Source organism: Chrysochloris asiatica, unplaced genomic scaffold (genome assembly GCF_000296735.1).
Source record: "Chrysochloris asiatica unplaced genomic scaffold, ChrAsi1.0 scaffold00036, whole genome shotgun sequence".
NCBI lineage: Eukaryota > Metazoa > Chordata > Mammalia > Afrosoricida > Chrysochloridae > Chrysochloris > Chrysochloris asiatica.
In genome coordinates, this window is record NW_006408554.1 from 18,390,694 (window position 1) to 18,413,911 (window position 23,218).

General features: G+C 38.4%; 1 pseudogene; it reads right to left on the reverse strand.

Annotated features, from left to right (window-relative positions):
• Window positions 1-10,414: 10,414 nt before the first annotated feature.
• The window catches only part of LOC102840295, a 105,214-nt pseudogene continuing 92,410 nt past the window's right edge, over window positions 10,415-23,218 (reverse strand).

Here is a 23,218-nt window from a genome sequence, read left to right on the forward strand (position 1 = left end):
TGAGTCAGAAACAACTCAAAAGCACACAGCAACAAGAACAACTTTTCCCTGAAAAATTCTGCACTGTGATTTACCCACATCAGTGGTGGTTTTGGCATCCCTGAAGGATACAAATCCTGTACCTTTTAAATGTTCCTTGACTTTGTGAAACAAAAGAAGTCTGAAGGGGCAAGATCCAGGCTTTAGAGTACATCGGGTAAGGTTTCCTCATATAACAACTCTACTTTAGAGTACATCGGGTAAGGAAATCCTCATATAACAACCCTACTACCCTTGAAGAAAGGAGATCTGGTAGTGTAGTGGTTACAAATCATGCTGCTAATCTCAAGGTCAGTAGTTTGAAACTACCAGTGGTTCTGTAGCAGAAAGAGGAGGCTTTCTCTTCCTGTAAAGACTGACAGCCTCAGAAACCTATACAAGGTCACTATGAGTTGGAACCAACTCCACAGCACATAACCACCACCACACTTGAAGAATGAGCAGGTTCATTGTCATGATAGAAAAAATTCCTTAGTGTAACTTCCTTGGTGTTTTTCTCACAACAGTAGTTTTCTTAAAACATTTTCATAATAAGCTCCCAGGATCATTTTGTTTCCTTTGAGAAAATCTATTAAGGTTGCCCCTTGTAATTCTGAAAAACTGTCACCATAACGTTCTAAGCTGACCTTTCTGCCTTGAATTTAACTGATCCAGTAGATCCCCTCAGAAGCCACTGTTTGATGTAACCTTGCTCTCTGGATCATAATTGGTAAATCCAAGTTTGGTCCCCAATTACAGTTTGTTCCATAGAAATCATCTTCATTAGCTTTGCACTTGCTTAAAATGATAGAAAGATCAGCTCTTTGAATTAGCTTCTCTTTGCACAAGACTTTTGGCACACATTGAGTCAAAAGATTAGTAATGATGCAATAGCTACTACAGGGACTTCACAGGGCTTAGCACTTTCTATTTTAAGCTTCATCTGAAAGCTAAGTTTCTTTAAAAAAAAATCATTACTGGTGATGAGACATGGATTCATCACTACGAGTCTCAGAGTCAGCAGCAGAGTATGGAATGGAAACATCCCATTCACCAGCAAAGAAAAATTCCAAAGTCAACCACCAGTTGGAAAATTGATGCTTACAGTTTTCTGGGATTCTAAAGGGTCAATATTGGAACAGTTACCAAGACAAAAGTTCAACAATCAACAATGCTCCTTACAGTGAGTTGCTCACTGAAGAGCTGAAACCTAAATTTGGGATTAAATACAGAGGATTACTATCCAAGGGTATTGTGATCTTGCATGACACTGCACGTCCATGCACCTGTAACCACACTGTGGACACTGTAAAAGTTTAGTTTTGAGGTGTTAAAAGAAACCCCTTATAGTCCTGATTAAGTGTTCTGGAGAACAATTGGCAAATACCTTACACATCCAGTATGTACTATTCTTTTACCCATATGGTGCTGGTGACTCTGTGATGTGTTTATCCGTGCATAAGGTCCCAAAACGACAGGCACTGTTAACTCATTTCTCTTTTGTCAGATGTTTGGGTTCCCACAAGTTTCTTTAATTTGTGGCCCAGCACAAGGTATTTGGAAGCATGGATTGCATATGACTCCATTTTCACAACAGTGCTATTCCATCTATTCTGCTTCCCAGCTGGGCAAACGATGAAAAAAGTGCTCAATGGCAGGACACCCAGGATCAAGTCCTATTTCTGATACTTCCTAAATTGGGGAAAATTTCACGGTCACTTAGTCATGGCAATTTCTACTCATATTCTGGGTACTTCATAGTCTTTAAAATTGCCATTCAAATTTTGAAGCCTAGGACAGACACTTTTTTTTTTTTATAGTTTCTATTCAGCTAAAAAAAAATCATTTTGTATGTTTTTCACAAAACTGAATGGCACAATAAAATAATTTTCAACTCTGTAATTAGGGAATTTTACCTTGCCCATAGTTAACATCATTTCACTTCAACTGTATAAAGTAAACACAAGTGAAAATTCGTATTTTTATATTTTGTCTTATCCTGTATTGGGTTTCCAAGAAGCAGATGGTGAGTTTGAACCATTGATCTTGCAGTTAGTAATCCAGTGCTTATCCTATAGTGCTACACCAGGACTCCAAGACTTGATGGCACTTAACAGTAACAACATAATTTCTGCTTCATTTGTATAAAATAAATTGAAGTGAGAAGGGGGATATATGTATTTTTTCTTACCCAGGTAGAAGAATAAGTGACCTGTTGTTGTTAGGTGCCATCGAGTAGGTACCAACTCATAGCTACTCTTTGCAAAACAGAACAAAACACTGTCCGGTCCTGGACCATCCTCACAATTGTTGCTATGCCCATCGCTGCTGCCACTGTGCCAATCCATCTCACTGGTGGTCTTCCTCTTTTTCTCCAACCCTTCGCTTTACCAAACATGATATCCTTATCCAGGCACTGGTCCCTCCTGACAATATGTCCAAAGTATGAGAGATGAAGTCTGGCCATCCTGACTTCCAAGGAGCACTCTAGCTGTACTTCTTCCAACACAGATCTGTGTGCCTGTGGGCAGGAGACTGGATTGTAGAATGTGACCTTAGGACATGTAAATGAATATATATATATATTTGTTTTATATGTGTGCATAAAATATTTTTGCTTTGTTCATTTGTAAAATATAAGATGTAAATGGGGAAGCACAGGAAAGGGATTAAAATCATTGAGATGTGTTCAATTGTTGAATGCAAAGCAACACTATAAACCTTCACTCAATTCACAATAAAAAGTTTTTTTAAAAAAACCCACATTTTAATAATAGGTTTCTATGACTTTATAGCAATACTTTTGATTTATCCTCACATTTATTCATGCATTCCACTATTATTTTTGAATAAGAATCTTTTCTGTTCTTTTTATTCAGTCATTTTTATAAATTCTAGCAACTTTAATAGATTCCTAAGGGCTATTAGGATTCTTGATCCATATTTCCTTTTTTGTGTATGTGTACATTTTCTGTATTCTTAATGATGAAATAAAGAATTGAGTGTGCACTTTAAATTAATGAGGACTGAATCAGTTTGATACTGAAATGGTGCAATTAAAGTAGCATAGTTAAGATTTATAGACTTCTACTTTGCATGAATATAAGTGTGCTAAGGGGTGGTAAAATAATCGCAGTATGTAATGTTCTAAAAGACATTATCCCAAATAAGCTATTTACAGGTGTGTGGATTGATGCTACTCTCTTACTACAATTAACTTTTACCTTTCTTTGCCTTCAAGCTGAAAAGGTCTTACAAACTACACAGTGCCTTTTGTGCTCTCTGAAACCCTACAATTGGTGCCCTTGAATGAGTGGAAGCTGAGTTAATGAAACTATTAAAGATATTAACAATTCAGGTCTCATCACTTCTCAGTAGGATCGCCATAATTCTATGACCCTTGCCAGGGCTCTGGCTTGGGGCAAATTTAAGTGCTCCCATTCCAAATTCTGAGTGCTAATTAATTTTAATTATTTTTCTCTGTAGTATGTCATGAATTATGATTTAATATTATTTATACCTTGTCGTTTACAAATGAAACTTTGTTCATTTTTAAGTGTTTTATTTTGTAATAATTCTAATCTTAAGAAAAGTTGCAAAGAATCCCTGTATGCTTTTTATCCGCATTACACAAATGTTGACATTTTATCCATTTGCATTTTTTCTCTCACTTTGCTCTGTACATTGTGAAAGCACATGTACACACACACACGCATACACAATTGGTTTTTTTCTGAATCAGTGAGGTTAAATTGCAAATGCCTTGTCTTTTAACCCCTCGATGATTCAATGTGTATTTAATAAAAACAAGAATGTTTTCTTACAAAACTGTAGTTATTCAACATCAGATCTTATCTAAATTCTGCCAGCGTGCCACTATTTTCCTATATAACAAAAATAAAAAAGGGCCCCCAATCTGGTACAGAATCACATGTGCACTCAGTTGTAATTTCTCTTTGTTGTTAAGTGCCTTGAGTTGGTTGCAACTCATAGCAATGCTGTATAGCATTTCTGAGGAATTGCAGTAGGTTTGAACTGCTGACTTTGGGTTTAGCGTTTCAGTGCTTATTCTATCTAGACTTTGCTTGGTCTTCTTTGCCTTTCATTATCTTGCCATTTATGAAGAGTATGTTCTTGTTGTTAGGTGTTGTCAGATTGATTCCAAGTCATAGAGACTCTGTGCAAAACAACAAAACAGTGCCAGTTCTTACACCATCCTCACAACTGTTATATTTGAACCCATTATTGTTGCTACTGTATCAATCCATTTAGCCTTCCTCTTTGTTGCTGACCCTCCATTTCACCAAGCATGATGTCCTCCAGGGACTGATCCCTTTTGACAACTTGTCTAAAGTACAAGAGACAAAATTTTATTATCCTCATTTCTAAGGAGAGTTCTGGCTGTACTTCTTCCCAGAGAGATGAGTTTATTCTTCTGGGAGTCCATGATACTTTAAATATTCATCTCTAACACTGTAATTCAGATGCATTCTTCTCCCATTTTCCGTATTCATTTTCCAACTTTCAAATGCATATGAGACAATTGAAAATACCATGGCTTGAGTCAGGTGCACCCTAGTCCTCAAACTAACATCTTTGCTACTTAAGTATTAAAAAAGAGATTTTTTTTGCAGAGATTTGCCAAATGCAATACATCATTTGATTTCTTGACGGCTACTTCCATGTACATTGTTAGTGGGTCCAAATAAAATGAAGTCTTTGAGAACTTCAATCTTTTCTTCATTTATCATGATGCAATTTATTGGTCCAGTTGTAAAGATTTCTTTTCTTTACTCTGAGGTACAATACTTAAGCCTGTAATCTTTTATCTTATTTAGTAACTATCTCAAGTCCTTTTCACTTCCAGCAGGCAAGGTTGTGTCATCTGCATATTGTAGGTTGTTAGCTAGTCTTCCTCCAGTCTTGATGCCACATTCTTCTTCATCTAGCCCAACATCTCTAATTATTTGCTCAGCATACAGATTGAGTAAGTATGATGAAAGTCTGCAACCTTGGTGCACACCTTTCTTGATTTTAAACCATTCAATATCCCCTTGTTCTATTCTAATGACTGCCTCTTGATCTATGTGCAGATTACTCATGTGACCAATCAAGTGTTCTGGAATTCCCATTCTTCACACTGTTATCCATGGCTTGTCATGATTCACACAGTCGAATGATTTTGTGTTGTCAATAAAGCACAGGTAAACAAGTAAACAAATTGAAAACACATATACATACAATAAGCTGGGGGAAAGGAGGCCTGGTAGCTCAGTAAGTTCAATGCTGATGTGTAACCAAATGATGGAGGTTCAAATACACCAGCCAACCCCACTGGAGAAAGAAGAGACAGTTTGCTTTGCTGAAGATATATCATCTCAGAAACCGATGGACCAGCTATACTTTGGAATCTTATCAATTTAGCTTGTTAGGTCTCATCTAATTAAACATGTCACCACTTGTCTGTCAGTGTGTCGTACTGCAGAAGCTTGTGTGTTCCTGGGATGCTGGAAGCTATGCCATCAGTATTTTAAATACCAGCAGGGCCACCCATGTGACAGGTTTTAGCTGAGCTTCCACATTAAGACAGACTAGGAATGAGGCAAGGCAGACTTCTGAATGTCCAGCCACTTAAAAATTTATGAATAGTAGTGGAACAACATTATAGTGCCAGATGAGCCCCTCAGGTTAGAAGGCACACAAAATATGATTGGGGAAGTATTGCTTCCTCAGAGTTGACCATGATGACATGAATGGAGTAAAGCCTTTGGTATCTTCATTTGCTGATGAGGCACAACTCAAAATGAGTAATAGCTGAAACATCCATTAATAATCAGAACATGGAATGTATGCAATATGAATCTAGGATAATTTTTGTTGTTGTTATTAAGTGCCGTCTACTCGGTTCTGACCCATAGCAACCCTGTATAGGTTTTACGAGGAGCTGCTGGTGAGCTTGAACTGCCAACCTTACAGTTCAAACAGCTTTACAGTCTGGTGCATTAACCCACAGCGCCACACAAAAATGAAATAGAATGCATAAATATCAATATACTAAATATTAGTGAGCTGAAATGAACTGGTATTGGCCACCTTGAATCAGACAATCATATGATTTACTATGTTGGGAATGACAAATTGAAGAGGAATGGAATCCTATTCATCATCAAATAGAACATTTCAAGATGAAGTAGAACCCTGTCTGTGATAGTATAATATCCATGCACCTATAAGGAAGGCCAGTTAATGTCACTATTATTCAAATTTACACACCAACCATTAATGCCAGTGATGATTAAATTCAAGAACTCTACCAACTTCTTCAGTTTAAAATGATCAAACATAAAATCAAGATGTACTTCAAATCAAGATGTACTGATTATAGGTGATTGGAATGCATAGGTTACAAGCAGAGAGGAAGGATCAATAGTTGGAAAATAGGGCCTCACATGATAGAATTTTGTAAGATCAGTGACTTATTCATTGCAATACCGTCTTTAAGTGGCATAAAAGGCAATCACTATTTTATACACATGGACCTCCTCAGATGGAATTCTCAGGAATCAAATTGACTACATCTGTGGGAAAACTCAATATAATCAGCTAAAACAAGGCCTATGGCAGATTTTAGAGCAGACCATCAATTGCTCATATACAAGTTCAGGCTGAAGCTGAAAAATTTAAAACAAGTCAATGAGAGTAAAAACATGACTTTCAACATATCTTACCTGAATTTACAGACCTTCTCAAGAACAGATTTGATGCACTGGACACTAGTAACCGAAGACCAGAAGAGCTGCATGATGACATCAAGAATATCATACAGGAAGAAAGTAAAAATTCATTTAAAAGACGGGAAAGAAAGAAACCCCCAAACTGGATGTCAGAATAGACTCTGAAATTTGCTCTCCAGCATAGAAATGCTAAAGTGAATGGAAGAAATGAGGAAGTCTAAGACTGAACAGAAAATTTCTAAGGGCTGCTCGAGAATACAAAGTCAAGTATTATGATATATGCAAAGATCTGGAGTTAAAAAACCAAAAGGGAAAAACACACTCAACATTTTTTTAAATGGAAAGAACTGGAGAAAAAATTCAAACCTCGACTTGTCATATTGTAGGGCTCCATTGGTAAAATATTGAATTATGCAGAAAGCATCATAAGGAGATGGAAGGAATATACAGTCACTGTACCAAAAAGAAATGTTCAACCATTTCAAGAGGGTAGCATATGATAAAGAACTGATGGTACTGAAGGAAACAGTCTAAGCTGCATTGAAGGCACTAGAGAAAAACAGGATGCCAGGAATTGAACAAAAACAAACTGGTACCTTTCAATAAACTAATGCAGCACTGGAGGCACTCACTCACATATGCCAAGAAATTTGGAAGACAGCTACGTGGCCAATCAACTGGAAGAAATCCATATTTGCACCCATTCCAAAGAGAGGTGATACAAACGTATGTGGGAATCATAAAACAATATCATTACTATCACATGCAAGTAAAATTTTGCTGAAGATAATTCAAAAACGGCTGTGACAGTGCATTGACTGAGAGTTGCCAGAAATTCAATCTGAGCTTAGAAGAGGATGTGGAACCATAGATATCATTGCTGATGTCTAATAGATCTTGGCTGAAAGCAGAGAATACCAGAAAGATGTTTACTTGTGCTTTATTGATTATACAAAGGCTTTTGACTGTGTTGATATTGACAAGCTATGAATAACATTGTGAAGAATGGGTTTTCCAGAATGCTTAATGGTGCTTGTGAGTAAACTGTACATAGCAGCTGTTTGATTAGAATAAAGGTATTCTGAATGGTTTAAAATCAGGAAAGGTGTGCACTAGGGTTGTAATCTTTTACCATACATATTCAATCTGTATGCTGAGCAAATATAGCACGAAGATGGATTATATGAAGAAAAACATGACATCAGTATTGGAGGATTAATAACTTGTGATATGCAAATGAGACAACCTTGCTTGTTTTAAGAAAAGAGGAGGTAAAATATTTATTGATGAAGATTAAAGACTACAGCTTTCAGTATGGATTGCATCTCAATGTAAAGAAGACAGATAATCTCACAACTGGACCAGTAAATAATATCATGATAAATGGAGAAAAGATTAAAGTTGCCAAAAACTTCATTTCACTTGGATCCACAAGCAACACTTATTGGAAGCAGTATTCAAGAAATCAAATGACGTTATTGCATTAGACAAATCTGCTGCACACGATTTCTTTAAAGTGTTAAAAAGCAAAGATGTCAGTTTGAGGTGAGCCGGACCCAAGCCATTTCAATTTGTATTTAGTCAATTTCGGGAGCCTTTTTAAAATCTTCACTGCTTTTAGTGCAACTTGGACTTCTTCCTTTAATACCATTGGTTGTTGTTCAAATGCTAACTCTTGAAATGCTTGAACATGGGTCAATTATTTCTAGCACAGTGACTTTATGTATTCTTTCATTTTTCTTTTGAGACTTCCTATGCCATTCAATATTTTACCCATAGAATCCATCAGTATTGCAACCCAAGGCTTGATTTTTTTTCTTTAGCTCTCTCATCATGAGAAATGCAAAGGCTGAGCATGTTCTACCCTTTTTGTTTTCTGATTACAGGTCTTTGAACATTTTATTATAATGTGTTTTGTTTTCTCGAGCACCCTTTGAAATTTTCTGTTCAGTTTATTTACGTCATCATTTCTTCCAGGTGCTTTAGTTTCTCTATGCACAAGAGCAGTTGAAGTCTCTTTTGACGTCATTTCTCCCCCCCACCCCCTTTCTTTTCAATGACCATTTGCTTTCTTCATGTATAATGTTCTTGATGTCAGTTCACAACTCCTCTGGTCTTTGGTCATTAGTGTCTAATGCATTAAATCTGTTCTTGAGATGATTTCCAAAATCAGGTGGATATACTCAAGGCCATAGTTTGGCTCTCATAGCCTTGTTTTTATTTTCTCCAGCCTTAACTTGTATATGGGAAATTCATGGTCTGTTCCATAGTATTCCCCTGGCATTGTTTTGGCTGATACTAGTGAGCGTCTCCATTGTCTCTTCACTGTAATCCATTTGGTGAGTTCCACATGTATAGTCACTGTCTATATTGTTGAAAAAAGGTATTTGCAAGAAACCAGTTATTCAGTCTCCAGAATTCTTTCTATTATCAAGGTCATATTTTCCAACTATTGCTCCTTCTTCTTCTAATCCAACTTTCTCATTCCTATCACCAGTAATTATCAATGCTTCTTGATTTCATGTTTGACCACTTTCAGACTGAAGAAATTGGCAGAATTCTTCAATTTTATCATAACTGGCTTTAGTAGTTGGTGTGTAAATTTGTAACTTATCTTCCTTGTAGGCATATGAATACTATCCTCTCACAGACAACGTTGTACTTAATGATAATTCTGTGGTGTTTTTTTTGAGTGTCCATATTTCAAAAATTTATTTATCTCAAACTGTGCATAATGGAGTAAAAAGTTAAGTTGAAAATGTGCCTGTTATAAGGATGGTATTCAAATATATACATGGATTCTCAGCAGACTGATTCAAATAATACAGAACCTTTAAACACAATTATGGAAAATAAAGGGAAAACCCTTAAAATATCACAATAAATTTACAGAAATATTACAAACCATAAGAAAATATTTTAAACACAGTAATTTCATGTTGTTCCTAAAATGGAAAGTTGTGAAACAAAAAAGTTATTATAAATTACCAAGGATGTCAACCTGCATGGCCATTTTAACAGTAAGTTTAAAAATTTAGTACAATCTAAAACTTTTGCCCTTTTAAAGATGACCACGGAGATGGTTTTGCCAATACTTAGAGTGATATTTCCTTTTGTACAATTTTAAAACAATTAAAATGTCCAAATCTAAGTCATTTTCTTCTTTCCATGTTTGCAACTGTTCTAAGTTTTAGCTGCAGAATCAAAATTCAGCAAGAAGCCTCTCATTGAAAAATATCAGCAAATTCTCAGTTTATAAACAATGAACATTTTGATTGCCATGTTTATCTCGATAAATACTGTACAAAAGTTGCTTGCAAATATTAAAACTTTTTTTCGTCGCTTGGAGACTAGCTCTAAATATTATTGGTAAAGTCTTTTGCCAACTTTCGGCAAAGCTCCTACCACACCACTAGAACTTTTAAAAAGTTCTGCGAAGTTTTTTTTCCCCTTCAGATCTATACAAGGTCCCTTCCCACCTACCCAGGTTTTCTCTGTACAAAAATAGTCCCCCGAAAAAGAAGTCGAGGATCGCTCATAAAAGTTTTCGCAGTTTTTGCGCTAGCGTGGATGGGACTGGTGTTCTTGTCTACAGCGGTCATTTGCTGTGTGTTACGGGATTATTTGTTGTGGAGCGGTTCGGTTTTTCTCTGTGCCGTCTCTTACTTTCTCCTCCTTTGTAGCCCCTCCAATTCTCTCGTTTTGTTTCTGGGAAAATGTCTGCCCCCTTCAGTCCGCAGGCCAGTCCTTACATGTGCGACAGGGACAGTGTTAATGGCAGTGCCCGGCACAGGGCCGCTCTGGAAGTGCTGGCACACGTGAAGTCTGTTGGGGTCGGCGGGCTCCTGTACCTCAGCGCCGGGAAGGTACATGCAGATCGTGTCTCGGAGGTCTTCTGCCTGGCAGGGCACCCTGGAATGGGAGGAAGAGGTAACCACTGGGGGGCTAGAGCTGGCCTCGGACTTGACCACAGAGCCCATGGAGCCAAGAGCCATGCCTGGGGTCCCCTGCTGCGAGTAGGACATGCTGTAGGTGGGCGAGCCGTTCATGTAGGTCTGCGAGCTGGTCATGGAGTTGTACTGCAGGGGGCTGCATCTGCTCGGTGCCATGAGCATGGAGGCCCGTGAGCGTTGAGGCCCACGTGCTGGGGGTAGCCCAGCTGGTCCTGCGTCATGCTTTAGCTGCCGTTGTTGCTCCAGCCATTCAGGTGTGCATAGTTGTACATACGCTACTTCACGTCCGCTTCCAGTTCGTCTGGCGCCCACCCCAACTCCACTCGCTCGTCATGCTGTTGCCGCCAGGCGCCAGCAGCCCGCCAAGCAGCATGTACTTATCCTTCTTATTTCATGATAATTCTTGAAATTCTCTTTTTGACAATGAAAATAATGTCATTCCTTTCCAGTTTGTCATTCCCTGCATAGTAAACCATGTTATTGTCCAGTTCAAAATGGCCAATACCAGTCCATCATACCTCACTAATGCCCAATATATCAATTTTTATGCTTACTATTTCAGGATTTACAACTTCCAATTTTCCTAGATTCATACTTTGTACATTCCATGTTCTGATTATTAATGGATGTTTGCAGCTCTTTATTCTCAATTTGAGTTGTGCCATCAGAAAATGAAGGTCGCGAAAGATTTACTCTATTCATGCCATTAAGGTTGAGTTTACTTTGAGCAGAAAGCTCTTCTCCGGTAATATTTTAAGTGCCTTCCAATCTGAGGGACACATCTTCTGACATTTTATCAGACAATGTTCTGCTACTATCCATAGGTTTTCTGTGACTAACCATTCAGAAGTGGCCTGCCTTTTCTTCTTCCTAGTCTGTCTTAGTCCACAAGCTCCACTGAACTCTCTATCAAGGGTGACCCTGCTGGTATTTAAAATACTCGTGGCATGGCTTTCAGCCTCACAGCAACATACAAGCCACCACAGTATGACAGACTGACAGAGGAGTGGTGGGTGAAAGGTAAGGACATTAACTTTATGGAAACTATCTCTTAATTTTAAATCTTCAATAAAATAAGTTGCCATTGGTTTCTTGCTATCTTAATTCTTCTATATCTAAATAGAAGGCAGATTCCATGGGTGGCTGAAACAGTTAAACTTTTTTTTTTTTTAATCTTTCCAAAATATCCTTTGAAAGTGGTCTTGTTGAGTATTTTCAGAGCAGAACATAAACCAATTCAACAATCTCTACATGGACAATTCTGTGATATTCATTACATTTTTCGGGTTGTACAACCGTTCTCAGATTCCTTTTTCTGCCATTAACATAAACTCACAGACTCCTAAAGTTTTATCTTTCATGTTGCTGTAGTCAGTTTGATCCCTTATAGAGAGTTCTTAAAAAAGGACAATGCTCAAGGCATGCATTCTTTACTAATTAAGCTGAACTGTTGTTCTATTTAAATAAGACTTCAGGGGATATTTTTAAAATTTAAGGCTTCAGGTTTAAAGGTTATCTCAGGGCAATAATTTTGGTGTTCATCCAGCATCAAAGATTCTGGAAAGTCAGGATTTCATGAAAATTTGAAATTCTGTTCTGCATTTCCCCCTTTCAATCAGGATTTTGCTCTAGAATCTTTGATCAGAATGTTCAGTAATGGTTGTTGTTGTTAAGTGCCATCGAGTCAGTTTTAACTCATAGTGACCCTGTATAGGGGTTCCAAGGAGTGGCCAGTGAGCTTGAACCACCAACCTTGGAGTTCAAGTTGACCTTGCAGTCCAGCGCATTAACCCACATCACCACAAAGAGTCAGACCTTATCTAGTTCTTTTGGCTTCATGGAAAAGGAGGAAATTATGGAGACAAATATAAAAGGGCAAGGTACACACAAAACTATTGGACATAATATTATTTACTTGCTCGTATAATTATTTTCTACCTCCTTTATTTTCTGCTGCTTGATGACTGCACATGGTTGGTGCCTCTTAAGTAAGCAAAGAATAGCTGTGTGTTCAATGCTAGAAAAACTCCTGGGCTGGCTAAACCTGAGTGAATCACCGACCATGAAAACTGAACTGAGTGGTAGGTTATTTTTAAAATAAATTCTGACTAGGCTCATCTTTTATTTTTTATGTACTTACTTTACAATGAGTAGGATTTGACTCCACTATAGAAAACCGTTTCTCCGCTATTCATAAGGTTTTCAGTGACTAAAGATTCAGAAGTAATTCACCACTCTTTCTTCCTAGTCTGTCTTTCTCTGGAAGCTCATCTGAAAACTGTCCACCATGGGTGACCCTGATGGTATTTAAAATACCGGTGGCATAGCTTTCAGAATCATAGCAAGTCACAAGCCACCACAGTACGACAAACTGACAGATGAGTGGTGGCCGTTTGGTTTTTAAGTGGAAACTGTCACTTTAAATTTCGAGGAGATCTGTGCACATGCGTAGTAGAACCCTCCAGGGGTGGGGGTGGGTGTCCATTCGCTCAGGCATCCCCTCTAGTCCCCAGAATGGAGGTGGGCAGACAGCCGAGACCAATGAACAAATACAAAAATAAAAAAGAATGTCCCACCTGTATCTCCACGGTTCTGTCAGGCGTTTGTGGCTGTTCTGACCTTCCTCCACTTTGTCTCTCCCAAGATGGCGGCTGCAGGAGTAGCTGAGTGTCTTGATTTAGAAAGCACTGGATTTCTTAATTCTGTTACAAATTCCTCTAGCTGTAAGCCTTCTAAGCTTCTAAATATTCCTTTATATGTGGTTCAGAGTTCTAGCACCATCCCCTGAGCCTGCTTGGCTCCGTATTCTGTGTTGTTGCTGGTGTAGCTCTTCACTGCACATCTACTCGATCCGCCATCTTTAGTGCTCATAAAGCCTCTTTCATAAACTCAAAGACTAAAATTTGGAAGCCTAAAGGCCCTTAAAAGGAGCTCTGGTAGCGTAGTGGTTATGAATCGGGCTGCTAACCTCAAGGTTGGCAGTTCGAAACTACCAGCTGTTCAGTGGGGGAAGGATGAGGCTTTCTGCTCCCATAAAGATTTACAGCTTCAGAAACCCTGTACTGGCTCACTATGAGTCGGAACCGACTCCACGGCACATAACAAACAGCAACAAAGGCCCTTAAAGTCTGCTGGCCTTGATCAGCAAGTGCTGATGGCAAAGGCCCCACGCATTAAATACACTGAAAAGGTATAATGGAATCATAGTCTCAATTTTAATAATTCAACCCAAGTAAGGTAAGACTTTCTTGTTTTCAGTGCTCCCTGGGTGATACAATTTGTGCTCAAATTCTCTAAGAGGTACCTCTGGAGAAAGCCCTGGTGATTTACTTCTGACAAGTCAGCCATTAAAAACCCCGTGGAGCATAGTTCTCCGCTGACACACGTGGAGGTCTCAAAGTTAACTTGATGGCAATCATCTCCCCGTCCCTCCTCCCCCCGCCCCACTTATTTTCAACTTAAAACTTTTGTCGATTCATCCTTATGCACAAAAGACAGCATATATCTAATTCTAAAAAGCACCTGAGGAATTGCAGCACAGTGAATTACTTCCTATGACTCTTTTCACCATAATCCTTGTAATTCCCACCAAACAACATTTCCTGATGAATTTGGGTAAGAAAAGGTGGGAAAATATGTTGCCTATATAATAAGACTCAATTGGGATTGTTAACAGTTCATTGTGATCGTAAAAGCTTGTAATTTTTACGAGTTTGAAATGAGCCATCTAAGAAACAGAAAGATCTTACTACCGTCAAAGAAGAGCCAGGAGGGAGTGCACCCTTTTGATTCCTGGTGGTTGGTTATGTGCCATGGAGTCGGTTTCTACTCATAGCAGTCCTGTACAGAGTTTCTGAAGCTGTAAATCTTTATGGGAGCAGAAAGCCTCATCTTTCTCCCGTGGAACAGCTGGTAGTTTCAAACTGCAAACCTTGAGGTTAGCAGCCCGATTCATAACCACTATGCTACCAGAGCTCCTAGATCCCAGCATACTGAACCTGAACACTCTCTTTAGACATCTATCCTTCTTAAAGTTCCTTACATTACTCCAATCTCCTTTTCTTTCTACCTCTCACCCTAATTTAGTCTCTTCCTTCTTGTCTCTTTTACGTCTCCATCTTCTTTTTCTATGTACTTCCATAGCATTTACTATATAGTCCAATTTAGTTTTCTTTAGTTTTTAGTTCAGCAAAAACCCAGTTCCATATTCAGCACAGCTTAGGTTTTAGTGGAGCAAATGGAGGTGGTCCTTGTCCACCCAGTCCTAGACTGGGAATCCTTCCATTCAACCATTTTATTTCAATCTTCTGCCATCTCACTTCATTTGTTTTTAGGGGCTGTTGAATTGGCTCTGACTCATAGCAACCCTATGCACAACAGACTGAAACACTGCCTGGTCCTGTGTCAACCTCACAATTGTTATGCTTGAGCCTATTACTGCTGCCGCGGTGTCACTCCATATCGTTGGGGGTCTTCCTCTTTTTCTTTGTCCCTTCACTTTACCAAGCATTATGTCCTTTTCCAGGGACTGGTCCTTCTAGATAGTATATCTGAAGTATAAGAGTCTTAAATCTCACCATCCTGGTTTCTATAAGGAGCTTTCTAGTTGTACATCTTCTAACACAGATTTGTTTGTTCATTTGACAGTCCCTAGTACTTTTAATATTCTTCTCCAACACCATAATTCAAATGCATAGACTCTTCTGTGGTTTTCCTTACTCATTATCCAACTTTCACATGCGTATGAGGCTATTGAAAATACCATGGCTTGGGTCAGGCACTCCTTAGTCCTCAAACTAATGTTTGCTCTTAAACACTTGTGCAGCAGATTTGTTTGCTTTCTAGACTATTAGTTCCATGGATGTTAATTATGGATCCAAACAAAATGAAGTCTTTGACAACTTTAATTCTTTTTCCATTTATCATGACATTTTTTTATTGCTGCAGTGGTGAGGATTTTTGTTTTGTTTCTATTAAGGTATAATCCATCTTCGTCAGAAAGCATTTTAAGTCTTCTTTACTTCCAGCAAGCAAGGTTGTATCATCTGCATATTACAGGTTAACGAGTCTTCCTCTAATCCTGAGGCCATGTGCTTCTTCAAGTAATCTATCTTCTGGATTATTTGCTCAGCATACAGGTTGAATAAGTATGGTGAAAGTATACAATTCTGGTGCATACCTTTCCTGGCCATTTAGTATCTTGTTGTTCTGTTGGTCTCACTTCATAGACTTGCAGATAACATGATTTTAAGTGAGTCTCTGAAGAGTATAGAGGACAAACATTTGGGACCTTCATTTCCCACAGTTAAGTATGCAAGAGGATATGCCTTTGCCCTTCCCATCTAATTGTGGTTTATTTGTTTAATATTAAAATACTCTCAGATATACATAAGCTATCTGCTTTACCCCCAGATTCACTGAGCCCTGATACATTAAGCATCTGTAAAGCTAATCCACTTTATGTCATTAGATGGGAATGTGCTAATATAAATACCAACTGGAAAACTTGAGTAGTTTTTCAAATTTTTAAATCATGCTATATACTATATTATTATTCTGGATTAGTCTACTTTAGGTACTTTTTACAGTATCATGAAAATCTTACTCTGGTATTTATATCCCAAATGACAAATTTAGTAGCCTTAGTTAACACCTGAATTTTATGGATCACCCATTTTTGCTGTTTACTTTCCTAAGCTTTAGATTCGCTGAAGAAATTGTGAGAAACAGAGTCCATCAAATAAACCCCAATAGACAAAAACAAAAAACAAAAACCCCCACCTTCCATAGTAAAAAATAACTATTAGAGTTTTCTAAGTTGGCACCTGAAAGAGCCCCTCTATATGGAGACTGAAGGGGAATGCAGCCCAGACTTCAGAAACAATGACCCAGTCACATTCCCTTCAAGGAGTTGCTTCTGCTCCTTGAATTGTTGTAAGGTGCCATCGAGTCAGTACCGACTCATAGTGATCCTATGTACAACAGAACGAAACACTGCCTGCCTGGTCCTGGGCCAACCTCACTATTGTTGCCACACTTGAGCCCACTGATGCTGCCACTTTGCCAATCCATCTTGATGGGGGTCTTCTTCTTTTTCTATGACCCTCCACCTTACCAAATATGATGTCGTTCTCCAGTGACTGGTGTCTCCTAACAATATGTCCGAAGTATGAGAAACGAAGTTTGGCCATCTTAGCCTCCAAGGAGCACTCTGGCTGGACTTCTTCCAAAACAGATCTGTTGGTTCTTTTGGCAGTCCATGGTACTTTCAGTATTCTCCTCCAACGCCACAATTCAAAGGCATCAATTCTTCTATGGTCTTCCTTATTCACTGTCCAGCTTTCGCGTGCATATGAGGTTATTGAAAATACCATGGCTTGGGTGGAGCCACCACTCTGCTCTCAATAGCAGGATTAAGACTGAAAGCCATTGTTGTCAAGGTCACCCATTGTGTGTCAGAGTAAATAGTGGACTCCATTTAGTTTCAACGACTGATTTTTTTCTGAGGTGCCTCTGGTTGGACTTGAATCGCCAACTCTTTGGTTAACAGCTGAGTGTGTTAATAGTTTGTACTGATCAGGGACTCTAGGTTTAAGGTTATGGTATGATATTTATTGGTTTATTAGTTGTTTATTCATCAATTAGAATTTTTCTGATAGGTTTTTAAACATATGATTAAAAATCCTAAAGGTGAAAAAAGAAAAAAAAGTATAATAAATCTTTTTCCTGTTTTTCCCTGCAAACCACACACTCCTCCCTCCTAGAGAAGACCAGTGTAACTGGTTTCTGTTATATCCTTTCTGAAACATTATCTATCCATACAGATACTTACAGGATTCTTGTTTCTCTCACGAACTTGGTAGCATGCTATACACACTTCTGCACCTGGCTCTTTTACTCACTCTCTTTTGGAAGCATTCCAGTACAGAGAATTCTTCATTCTTTCCTGGTGGCTGCATAATGTATTTTTATTTACTTAGCTAGTTTTCTTCTGTTAGGCATTTGGGTAATTTCTAATCTTTCCTTGCTATTAAAATGTTTTAATGAAAACAATGAAGAATGTTTTTGCACATATATGAATATATCTGTAGGATAACTTTCTAAGCATTTGTTTATCTGTCAGGTTAATAAATAGTATTAAATTTACACTAATAGCATTCCAATTGTTTTCCTCCCCAGGTAATAAAGCCATTTAAGTAAAAGCTTACACAACGGGGCTTTGGGATAATGTAAGGACATAAATATATTGAGCTGAAGTTAGGTAATCTGCTTTGTGCGGTACGACTTACTCTTATTTATTTTGTAATCCTTTAGGGGTTTGCATCCTAGTTCTCCACTTGCTTCTCCAGTGCAAGAACACTTGAAATGTTGTTGATGGTACTGATAGCTCCTGTTGAGTTGACTTTGATTTCATGTATAATAGAAGGAAACATTGTCTTATCCTGTGTCATCTTCATGGTCTTTGATATATTTGCATATTGTGGCTGTTGTGTCAACCCATCTCATTGAAGGTTTCTCTCATTTGTATTGACTCGCTACCAAACATGATGTATTTTTCTAATAATTCGTCTTTCCTGATGAAATGTCCAAAGTAAGAAAGATGAACTTCCGTCATTTTTCCTTCTAAGGAGCATTCTGGTTTTATTCCTTGTAAGGAGCTCTGATAGCGTAGTGGTTACAAATCGGCTGTGAACCTTAAGGTCAGCGGTTCGAAACTACCAGCTGCTCCGTGGGAGAAAGATGAGGCTTTCTACTCCCGTAAAGATTTACACCCTCGGAAACCCTATACAGGGTCGCTATGGGTCGGAACCGACTCGGCACATAACAACAACAACAACAAGGCTATGCTATTCATTCTTCTGGCAATCCTGGTTTCTTCAGTATTCTTTGATAGCTATATTTTCCCATTCATCCAGCTCCCTCCTTCTCACTTTTACAAGCCAGAAAGTAACATAGGAAACGTTTCTTGTTGTTAAGTGTTCTCAAAGTAGTTTTGAACCACAAGGTTAGCAGTTCAAACTCACCAGTCACTCCTCAGAAACTCTATACAGGGTCGCTATGAGTTGGAATTGACTCAATGACACTTAACAACATTTGAAATAAAACCTTATTTTAGCAATTTGCTAGGTATTCACCAAATCCTATTTCCTCAGGTAGTGAGGCTCTCTGACTATGTTCTGGCCTGTGGCATGTGGTCAAGTGTTCTTTGCTGTTTGGTGGGGAACTGTGATTATGTTCTGACCCATGGAATGCCGATATAAGTGCTGTGCAAAACTTCCAGTCCTAGCCCCTAGAAAAATCTTCCAATTACTTGCATTCTCTCTCTCTTTTTCCATACAGCTGGGAGCAAAAGAATCTTAGGCCCAATGGGATAGCAACGCCAGAAGATAAAAATAACCTGGGTTCCTGAATTCTGCTTACAGGAGAGTGACTCAGAAGGACTTAGATTTTATTTCTTCATTAATTGCATGTTAATTCTTTCCTTGGATGGGTTTCTTTTGGTTTATAGAATTCAACATGATGGTGTTAACTTTCCCTAGCTTCACTTAAAAATTCTTCTTTTAAAACTAATTATAAGAGGATCATTTAAAATTTGAAACCTCTTGAAATGAACAAAATAGAGATCTAGTTTGGCTTGCTACAATATAGAATAAACTTCTGTGTTTATCAAGTTCTGTACCAGTGGACCTCAAAGGCTACAGTTGAAGTGTGCAATGGCTATGTGAAAAACTTTTTGCCTTTGGCATGGGCAAGAGAAGAGAAGGATAGGGAAAACTGAAAGGGGTAAGATGATTGAGGGAAAACTAATGTTAATAGATGACATCAATATATCATACCACCCTTTTGTCAGTTTGTTACTGGTGAGGTTTGCATGCTGCTATGATGTTGAAAGCTATATCACCAGGTCTTCCAGCTATTCAAATGCCTGGAAGACCACCCAGAGTGTACAGATTTCAAGAGAATTTTCATGTTAAGAAACACTAGGGAAAAGAAAATAACCAATGAGAACCCTATGGATCCCAACAGAATATTGTCCAACTCGCTTGCCTTGCACATTTCATCAGGAGGGACATCGTGTTTGGTGAAGTAGTGGACTAATGAGGATGAATGAGACCCGTTGGTGAGATGAATTGGAATAGTCGTCATAATGAAAGACTCAAACAAGCTGGTAATGTTGAGAATGATGCAGGACTGGGGAATGTTGTATATAAGGTTGCATATATCTGTTATATATAAGGTTGCAATGAGGTGGAGCTGGCGATCAATGTTAGGGTCCGTGTTATCTGTTCACATGCATTTTCTCACTTGTTATTATTAGGTGCCATTGAGCCAGTTCCAACTCATAGTGACCTTATGTACAACAGAATGAAACACTGCCCAGTCCTGCACTATCCTCACTATCGTTGTTAAGCTCATTGGTGCTGCCATTATGCAAATCCATCTCATTGGGGGTCTTCGCTTCCTCTTTTTCTCTGACCCTCCACCTTACCAAACATGATATCTTTCTCCAGGGACTGGTCTCTCCTGACAATACATCCAAAGTATGAGAGATGAAGGCTCACCATCCTGACTTCCAAGGAGCATTCGGGTTGTACTTCTCCTAACACAGATTTGTTTGTTTTCTAGCAGTCCATGCTATTTTAATATTTTCCCCCAACATCATAACTCAAATGTATCAATAAATCTATGGTATTACTTATTCACTGTCCAACTTTAACATGCATATGAGGTGATTCAAAATTCCATGGCTTAGGTCAGGAACACTTTAGTCCTCAAACTGACATCTTTGCTCTTGAACACTTTAAATACATTATTTGATGTACAAATGCAATACATTATTTGATTTCTTGATTGCTGCTTGACTGTTAGTGGACCCAGGTAAAATGAAGTCTTTGACAACTTCAATCTTTCCTCCATTCATCATGATGTTATTTATTACTCCAGTTATGAGGATTTTTGTTTTCTTTACATTGAAGTGCAACATATACCAAAGGCTGTGGTCTTTGATCCTCTCAGTAAGTGTTTTAAGTCCTTTTCATTTTCCGCAAGCAAGGTTGTATCATCTGCATGTCGAAGGTTGTTAATGAGTCTACCTCCGATCCTAATGCCACGTTCTTTTTCATATACTCCATCTTCTCAGGTTATTTCCTCAGCATACAGATTGAATAAGTATGGTAAAAGAATACATCCGTGATGCACACCTTTTCTAATTTTAAATCGTTCAGTGTCCTATTGTTCTTTTGAATGACTACCTCTTGGTCTACGTACAAATTCCTCATGAGCACAATTAAGTGTTATGGAATACTCATTCTCTGCAATGAGGTCTATGTCATGATCCACACAGTCAAAAGTGTTTGAATAGTCAATAAAGCACAGGTAAACCTCTTCCTGGTTATTCTCTGCTTTCAGCCAAGATCCATCTGACATCAGCAATGGTATTCCTTGTTCCATAACCTCATCTGACTCTGGCTTGAACTTCTGGCAATTCATTGTCAATGTAATGTTGATGCCATTTAACAATTATCTTTAGCAAAATTTTGTTTGCATGTGATATTAGTCATATTGTCTGATTGTTTCTGCATTCTGTTGGTCACCTCTCTCTGCAATGGGAACAAATAGAGCTCTCTTTCAATCAGTTGGCCAAGTAGTTGTCTTCCAATTTCTTGGCATAGTTGAGGGAGTGTCTCCAGTGCTGCCTCAGTTTGTTGAGAGATTTCAATTTGTACTCCACCAATTCCTGAAGCCATGTTCTTTGCCAATGTCTTTGTGCACATTGGACTTCTTCTTTCAGTACCATTGGCTCTTGGTCATATACTACCTTCTGAAATGGTTGAACATCAACCATTTCTTCTTGGCACAGAGACTCTGTGTATTCTTCCATCTTCTTTTAATGCTTTCTGCATCATTCAATATTTTGCCCAAAGAATCCTTCAGTATTTCAAGTCGAGGCTTGAATTTTTTTCTCAATTCTTTTAGCTTGAGAAATGCTGACCATTTTCTTTCCTTTTGTTTTTCTAACCCCAGATCATTTCACATTTTCTTACTTAGTCTCCTGTATAATCTCTATTTTATATAATGTTCCATAGTATTTAAAACAATCAAAGGGGCTATGTGTCATCCTCCTTTTTAGAAAAGAAAATTCAGACTCTGAGAAACTTCACTGACTCAAAGATGTGGAGGTGGAAGTAGGAGTTACAAGGACATGGAGACAGGGATGTACAAGTGTAAGAAATGCAGTCAGGTTAGATGTTGGAGGAATGAAAGAGAGGAAAGGGAAGAGAGCAGTGTTGGCTTATGGGATATTGTGGTACCACCATAATTGGCACCTTTTCTCTAGCTACCCACACTGCTTACCTCTAAAGATATTTGCTTTATGTCAATACCTGCACCCTAAGGAAAGTGCTTCCGTTTTTATTCCCTAGGTCATTTTGTTCCTTTAGGAATTGCTCAATTAATGCTCGGAGAGGATTGTATTAACTGAAGGCATCCAGACTTCTCATCACTGAAATGATACAGGCAGGCACCATTAGTGATGTTTCAGTCTACGGAGGTCTTCATTAGAGCCCTGTAACAGAATCACTTAAGGAGATATCAGCTTTGGGGAAAATATTTTTTGAAAGGAAATTTAATGAAGTCATTTCTACATAATCTGGAAGCAGAAATGTCTTTTATGATTTAATTTCTGTTTCCAACATATTGACTAATGTCCGGGATTATTACATGTCACAGCGACCTGAAGAGGCATGTAGTTTGCTCTGTGTTGGCATAGAAGATATTTTCAAAGGAGTATGATGGCAAAGTCAGGGAAGGATAAAATTAAATCTAATTTCTGCTTAAGTAGGAGGAATAGTGCAATACCCTTGCCATCAATTTGGATTTTTAAAGATGCATGAAATTGCTTGTATTATCTGTTTTTTGCTATCCCAAGGAAGTAGCATTGGACACGATTAGGCTTGTTAAGAGCCATCAAGTCTGTTCCAACTCATAGTGACCCTTTAAAGTGATTCCAAGGAGGAGCTAGTGGGTGAATCACCAACTATGAGTTTAGCAGTCCAATGCTTATCTTACAGTGCTTATCTTAGACTTAGCCATTGCCAGTTAAGGACTAATGTCCTTCAGTGATTTCCAATTTAATAAATATCTCAACGCCTTGCCATGACCTAGAATGCGCTGAATGATCCAGCTCTTTCTTACCTCCTACTTCTCCCACCTCATCTTGTGACCACTCTCCCCTGAACTCACTATATACAATTACAGAAGGCTACTCTCTGTTCCTTGATCACTTCCCATCTCGCCACTTTTCACTGTCTCTCCTCTCAGGCTAGATGGCTTTTCCTAATGTTCTTTGAATCACTGACTCCTTGTTCTTCAGGTCTCATCTCAGATACTGTTTTGGAGAGGCAATGCTTTCATCTAAGGTACACTAACCATCTCACATCCATCTTTTCCCTATCTTTAAAACTTTTGTGTTAAAACATATATATATAGCCTAGAGTCAGTGGCATAGCCACA